The sequence below is a fragment of the Haliotis rubra genome, unplaced genomic scaffold, assembly GCF_003918875.1.
Source record: "Haliotis rubra isolate DU_JTF1 unplaced genomic scaffold, ASM391887v1 Scf1769, whole genome shotgun sequence".
NCBI lineage: Eukaryota > Metazoa > Mollusca > Gastropoda > Lepetellida > Haliotidae > Haliotis > Haliotis rubra.
This window is the reverse complement of record NW_025765746.1, coordinates 41446-49521: the sequence shown is the minus strand read 5'-3', so window position 1 is coordinate 49521 and position 8076 is coordinate 41446. Positions and strand designations below refer to the sequence as shown.

The 8076-nt window shown below is 37.4% G+C and overlaps 1 long non-coding RNA gene across 1 annotated transcript; it reads left to right on the top strand.

The window, feature by feature from the left end:
• Nucleotides 1-584: 584 nt before the first annotated feature.
• On the top strand, nucleotides 585-3172 carry LOC124273120. Its single transcript, XR_006897553.1, has 2 exons — nucleotides 585-869; nucleotides 2916-3172. It is a non-coding gene; the product is annotated as an uncharacterized LOC124273120 (long non-coding RNA).
• Nucleotides 3173-8076: the final 4904 nt, after the last annotated feature.

Here is an 8076-nt window from a genome sequence, read left to right as displayed (position 1 = left end):
GTGATCTGTTCTGTACTTTCAGGCTATATTGATTGTCATGTTATCCTGACTCACTGGCATGTGTTCTGTAGTGAGCACCGCTTTGAGGGTCTTGATTGTCATGTTATCCTTACTTACTGCCATCTGTTCAATATGTTAATGTTGTGAAGATTACAAATAGGGTACTCTTGAATTTATAACAGACATTATGTCAATCCCATTTTGTGCCAAATGTTGTATGTGGCTGTTGTATGTGGCTGTTGTATGTGCCCTCTGACTGTAAAATTGTCTGCACTCTAGATGTCTCACAACTATGTCAAATGGTGCCATTGGTGGATGATTGAATTTACTTTGCATCCTTGACATGTTTTTATGCGACCATTTAAGGCAATTAATTAGACATTGTTCTCGGTGTGTCCAGCCAGCCTAGTATGTGATCCATGAGACCTATTTTGCTTTTGTGTGCCTTTTCTTAGGAATAGAGATAAACTTTGTGATGTCTTGTTCTCGTTCTCTACACCATCTACCTGGCACACATTGCACACACATGTCTCAGTGTTCTAAATGATTCAATGCTGCCAGAGCATTTAAGGTGATACCAGTACCTGCATCTCTCACACTGAACCTGTAATACAAAGTGATTATTATTAATATTTGATCTTTATCATTTCAGGTGTGTGTCTTTTCTATCAGTCCAGAATGTTATGTATTAATTTTGTTATTCCACATGCATGTAAAACTTATTTACACATTATTTCTTCAGTAGCTGTCATAAATCCTTACCCGTTGTTGTACCCTTTCTTTGGTGCCATGTGTTCTCTTTTCACATCTTGTAGTGGCCTCCATACGTGTTGGCATTGAGCAGCCTCTACAGATATCTGCCATTGCAGGTAAATCTGAAACAACACATTCACATTTGTTTAGAAACTTTCACATTACTGTTAATTACTTATACATTTTGCAAATGTCCTTTGGTGTAACTTACTCGATTTTTCTTTTATGTTATAATAATAGAGTAGTATGTTTCGCTTTGTTTCAGTAATCTGTACTTACCTGCTTCTTGCAGCAAATGTGATGCTATGTGTATTCTGCACTCAACTGTATCAAATGGGGTACACATGTTCTCCCCCATCAAGCAGAAAGTCAACAAACTCACATTTGAAATTATCAGTTCATTAGTAGGAATTTGTACTAATATTTGGGGCAGTTATGTTAAACTGTGGTATCTGTTGTGAACATATTAACACAACTGATGCATATTGAATTCTCATGCTGAAATATTGTTTGGATTTGCTTCTTTGAAGTCAAATGTATTTGTTAGTGTTACCAAAATATTTTAGCTGTAATTAGCTTTCTAACATTTGTGTTACCTTCATCACATATACTAGCCACATAAAGAAACTGTGCATTGTCAAAATATTATCCCAGTTGATAAGTACGATAACAATGTCAAAGGTACATATAAACTTTAATGGAGGGATTATAAGACCATAACAAGTCGGGAGAATTTCAATTGAAAAGTCAATCACAATGACGTACGAGTCCACAAGCGGGACAGGAGTCAAACGACCATGTCACAAGCTCAATAACGGGTATGTCCACCATCGGCATTGAGAACAGCAGTGCATCGACAATGCATAGAGCCTATCAAATGTGCAAGGAAGGCTTGTGGGATGTCACGCCAGATTCTCTCAAGTTCTGTTGCAAAGTCAAGGACGTTATCTGGCGGATGAGGAAGACGGCATAGACGTCGATCCATCTCGTCCCAAACATGCTCTATCGGGGAGAGATCCGGTGAATTTGCAGACCAAGGCAGTAAGTCAACGTTGTGGTGTTGCAAGAAATCCATAGCAACACTTGCCGTATGAGGGCGGGCATTGTCCTGTTGGACTGTTAACCCAAGGGCCATGATGTTGCAGAAAAGGAATTGCCACAGGTCGAAGAATCTGATCCCTGTAGCCCACACCAGTTAAGTTGCCCTGAACAATCACCAAAGGAGTTCTTTGGCGTGCTGTTATTCCACCCCAAATCATCACAGAACCACCACCAAAGCGATCCTCTCCAAGACACAGGCCTGTGCATAACGTTCTCCCACGCGTCTATAGGCACGTTGACGTCCATCACTATGGGAAATGTTAAACCTGGACTCATCTGTAAAAACAACATTTCTCCACCAAAACAAGGGTCTGCGGACATGATTTCGCACCACATTCGGCGAGCTTGTCGATGACGTTGTGTCAGGATATGCCGTGTGGCGGAACGTCGTGGTCTGATCCCGTGATGATGTAAACGTTGTTGAACTGTGTTGGGGTGGATACGGCGAAGTCCTGGGATGGTTCGGGCAGTCATCACTGCAGTCTGAAACCTGTGGTGAAGATGGGTCACCCTTATCGATCTGTCCTGTCTAAAGATCGCGTTGTTAACACGTGGACGTCCCGAACGTAGCCGATCGATGACGTCATTTGTGTTCTGGTAGCATCTCACCAGTGCAGAAATGGTGTTCCAGTGGCAGTGGAAATGTGCAGCCACTTGTCGTTGAGACCATCCCAATGGCCTCATGACGTTGTGCAGACGTGAGCCTTGGCATGCTATGTGTTTCAATAGCCGTTTAATTTTTTGATGATTGCAAGGGCAGGGGTTGAGCTTTCCAAAGTGACAGTATTGTGTGGCATTCATTTGCTCTGTTTCTCTTTCCTGGAATGCATGTGCAACGACGTATTGCACGTCTCAAGGACGAACCCACTGACGTCACGGAACATGGCACGTGCATGCATGTTAGATGCATGTCACTAATCTCTGAGTTTAAATCCTTATGTGTCTACACAGGTTTGATAAATTTAGATTTTAAATTTTTGTATGCACAGTTTCTTTATGTGCCTAGTATATATTCCACAGCTTGTGGAGTGTTGCTGTAATGGATGTTTTACTGTTGTCAGCTTCCATCTCTTCTGAAGAGTGTCCTTGAGTAGACCCATTTTACATCTGCTCCTGAGTATTCTCTGCCAAGTTGACAAAACTGCCTCTTTACTCTGATGTGATGTATCTTCACCCATTGGGTTTATATATACAATCTCATAATTTTTGGGTATACCACAAACATTTGCCAGTGCTTTCCTGTCACATATGGTGCCAGTATCATCTCTTTCGAAAGAAGATCCACCTGTTCCAGAAATAAATTCAGTCTTTCAAACAATATTCTTTGCTTTATTCTTTTTAAAAGTATACACAGTTCATTCATTACTACTACATTTGTTACTAATTCTATAATATTTACAGCATATTACAACATAATCTAGTATTAACAAGTGATATTCTCATATGCAGTGTGTTAATGAATGAGCAGAAATATCTGCTCATAGCCAGGTCTGTTTTGGTATGTCAGTTATCAAGTGCGGATAACTCTTGAAATAGCAGATCATTGAACATCCTGGTTGGAATTGGTCTTCACCATCCCATGCTTGTTGTAAGAGGCAACTAAGGGGGGATTTGGGTGGTCAGACTTGCTTGACACATGTCATCATATGCTAAATGCATAGATCTATGCTCATGCTGTTCATCACTGGATTGTCTGGTCCAGACTTGATTATTTACAGACCGCCACCATATAGCTGGAACTTTGATGAGTGCAACAAACAAACCAAAACTTACACAGCATGTGAGCTGTAATCACCCAGCAGGCATACAGTAGGAAATATATTAATATATGTCATAGGGATATGAAACCTCTTCAAGAGTGGATACACATACATGTTAATGTATATAATCTAAGTGAATATTTAGAAAACAAAATTTATTTTCATATATTGTAGAATGACATCTTACATTGAAAAGTGCACACTGTTTGTCCAACTTGTTTACAAACAAAATGAAAATAAAACATTGTTACTCCAAAATTAAAAAAAAAAAATACAAATTCAATGTTTATTTTAGAAAATCTCACGCTTTATTGTGAGTGCTAATTTCAGCTATGTCTGTCAATGCATAACATTAGCAACATTTAGGTCTGTCATAAATGTGACATTATTTGTTATCAATAATTACTGATGTGTGGACTTTTCAATGGAAGATATCGAATATAAGCATAAAACAATATGTCACAACAGTGACTTTTGTCAGATCCTTGTCATGGAAATTGTACTGGTAGCATCTCTGATTGCACCAGTAGAGACTCTGATCGCAATCTCTACCCTGACATACACATGTGGAGCTATTGTTATTGGTATGTATTTGTCCACCAAAGGTAATCCTAGTGTTAGAACCTATGCAAACTTTATGACAATGGTTGTAATTCTTACATTCCTAAATACTGGTGGTTGTCCATGCTTGAGAATAACATCTGTGGCAGCAAGGCAGTCCATCAGCTATACATCATCTCGGTCGCCACATTTCACACTGCAGTATGCATTGAGTATCTGTAAAAAATGTTAAGCAATCATTTCACACAATAATACATGTGCTGCATTGTCACAATTCACCATTGTATATTTGGTTCCCGGTGTACTTCTTAACATACCATGATTAGACAACCGGGCTACTGCCTAATGTGACATTAAACTATTAACAAAATACATGCTGCTAAAATATCAGCTATGTCAGCATATCTATTTTGTTATGTTTTATATCAGTAAAAAAGTCATTCCAAAAGGGTTAATCCAAGTCAAGCATAATAATTTTGTGGAAAATTTCTTCTTTAATCCATTGCCATCAGGATTTTATTAACATGAACATCAAAATTACCTAACAAAATAGATATATATGGGTGTACCATTTGTCAAACAGTTATGCCATCATCAAATTTCAAATTAATTAGTTGTTATGGAAGTACCTCATCTGTAACTTCATGCCCTGGTCTCAGTGCTCCGAAGCTCCCTGTCAGTTTATGTCCATCTACTACAGCCATCACAGCATTTGTGTTTGAGCGTAACCTCCATATGGACTCATAATCCAAAGGTATTGGTAGCTGAAAGCAACATGAACAATAACTGTCATTTCTGTAATGTTAAAACTTCATATTTAATGGTTGTTGTCTTTGGGATACACTTGGCTCTTCATGCTGCATACCAGGGGTATATTTCTCTCATTCTTGGTGTTAACCACATTTTCCATTTTGGTGTAGTCTTAGTCAGCATGATGAGATGGCCGGTAATGCTCACTAACTATGATTGTATGTCATCACAACCAGATTGCTGGGATTGTTTTTACATCAAACACAGATGTGTCTTGTGCAGTCTAGATTGTTTTCTCACAGCAAACACAAGTAGCAAACCCTACTTCAGCAATGTCTACAATCCTGTTACAGTGTTAGCTCAATAACTTACAGGTTCACTGTGTCTCTTGTTGACCATATGTGTCTTATCTCCTTGTTTCTGTAAAGAGTGGAACATTTAGTTCATTATGAGGTCATATTGAAATCCAGTAAAAGCCTTTCTATATCTATGAGTCGCTATTAAGGCACAGGTACTATACTTACCTGTTTGGTTGTGTGAGCATGTGTTGTTTGCTTTACGAAAGGTTTTTTCCTCTTTCTCCTCTCAAATTATAACTCTGGTAAGCCATCTGAATCCTCATCTTGGTCCTGCAATTGGGGACATTATTAGAATATTCATTTTTCTACTTATCACCCACTATACAATAGAACGTTTAATTTGGGTGCAGTAATACATATTTTCTTTTTTTTTTTTAAATGTAAAATAATTTATTTTTTTTACATTGCAAGTATGTGTATTTAACATACCTCTGAGGTTTTGTTGTTATCAGATTCTTTGGTTAGGTCTATTACTACAGTGCTGTTTCTCTTACCTCCCTCGAATGCAGCTGACTGCCTAGGATTGGAGAATGGGGTTCTTATCTTTACCAGCATAGTACCAGTTATCACAAATATTTATCACTTCATAGGAACTTGCCAGTAGTGCTGGGAATGGGTTGAAATTTCTCTCTGATAATTGGTTCATCACTTATCACTAATGAGCAATCATTGAGAAAAATTGGTTAGCATCATTTTTCACTTTCCTGTTCAGGACACGGTTGTATCAAACTTTCATGAAGCATTAACGTGCCATTAAACGTTCAGGAACTAATGTTTCATTAAATTCTGTTGTACTAATATTATAATGATGCTCTGTTGTCATTAGTGCGTCATTAACTTAATGAAGGTCCTGGGGTATCATTAGAGCGTCATTAAACTTCCTGGAAAAGTGAACATTGCGCCAGAATTTCGTTTGCGCCGCACTGGATCTACCTACAGCTATAAAATTACACAGATATGTAGAGTATTAAATGTCGTATCTCATGGTATAAACTCAGTTTGAAAAGTAGACACTGCTGAAGATAAGATAAGATAAGATAAGATATTTATTGCATAGCATTCCATGAAGAAACAGTGGCAATATTCTATAAGCTACACATATTTACACAGTAGGTACAAGAAATATAGATACATTTCACACATAAATGATGTACATTATAACAATTTTTAGAAATCATGTGGTATAATGACATGGAAATAATATATGAGGAGACTATGGTAAGATATAACATTCATTTAAAGTTGTAAAGATGGTGACATATTTTGGAAATTAATTCAGGACTTCTGTTCGTGAAAATTATTAAGAATTGTTCTTTTTTTGAGAGTGTAGTAAATTCTTGGTCATAATATAGCATTGTGTGTATAAGTGATTCCCTTTCTTCGTTATACTTGGTACATGATATTATATGGTGTTGCTCATCGTCTAAGACACTGCACATTTCACAGAGACGTTGTTCTAAAGGGGTTGCAGGTTTTGTATATCTTCCAGTTTCAATTTTGAGTTTATGATTACTTAACCGTAGTTTTGAAAAATGTGATCGATGAGCTTTGTTTTTACAATGAAATAGGTAATTTTCGAGTTTTATAGATGACTTGACAATCTGTATGTTCTTAATTTGTTATTTGAAGTAGGGGAATCACTTAGTGAATGCTTGAACATGTCTTCACATTTTGACTGGAGTATATTCATGGTAGATAGATTACATTTATTCGTGTTCGCTATTTCAAAAGTTTGCTTTATTTTATTAAGTTTATGAACCCAGCCTATATTGTGATCACAGAGACTGATATTTGCTTCCATGGCATCTTTGAGGATGATATTTGTTGTATTATCTATATGGAACTTGTAATCAATTATCTTTTTTGATGATTGGTACTAGTAATGGGTACACACCTAGTTCTGCGCGACAGGCCCAGTTATGTGTTTTCTTGCCTACTCCTAGCAATGATTTACAAAACTGAAGCTGTAGTTTTTCTGGGAGCAGTGTGTCAATATTTTTTAACATTGTAAAATCGAATGTTAGTGTTGAATGTTACTCCTAATTTTGTTATGCGTTAAAAACAGTAAATTTATCTGCTTTTTATCGTGCACTGATAAAAGCACTGTGCTACTATCTTTTCAATTTGGCATCTTTACGGAAAGTGTGAGCGAACAAAATTCTGCCTGATACCTGAATGACATAGGTATGTATTAAATTAGTCTGTGTGCTTATGTATAACGTTATACTACACTCAATCTTAAAAGTGACTCGCTTAATATTGTTACGAGTGAAGGTGTGATAAAGGGGTATATGACACCAATTCACCCGTAACAATGACAATGGATCACACAACAATCTGACTAATTGAGGAAGATTTATTTATACTATCCTAACAGAAGGCTGATACAGGTTACCAATTTACAAATGTGGAAAGTGAAGAGGGAATTGTCTTAGATATATTATGGGCAAAGCAATATGGCATAGTCACCTCATTTTTAAATCCTTCCTGTACACCATGATTTCCTAGTTTCCATATTTGACACAGTCCCGACGTGGGTGCAAGTTTGTGAATTCACATTATGGGTACAACCACAACTGGCAAAAATCCTGTCCTCAAGAAACATCCCAACTAGATCAGAATCACCGAGCTTCTCCCTATAAGCTGGCTGGCCACATTCAATTAACTGACCAAAGCTGAATTCATCAAACCCCAAGCTGTACCACTAGTTACATAACAATTTCTCGCTCAAGCGAAGGCCCCTCACCCCAAGCTAAAACTAATTACACCAAGTATACTCATCACTATCTAAA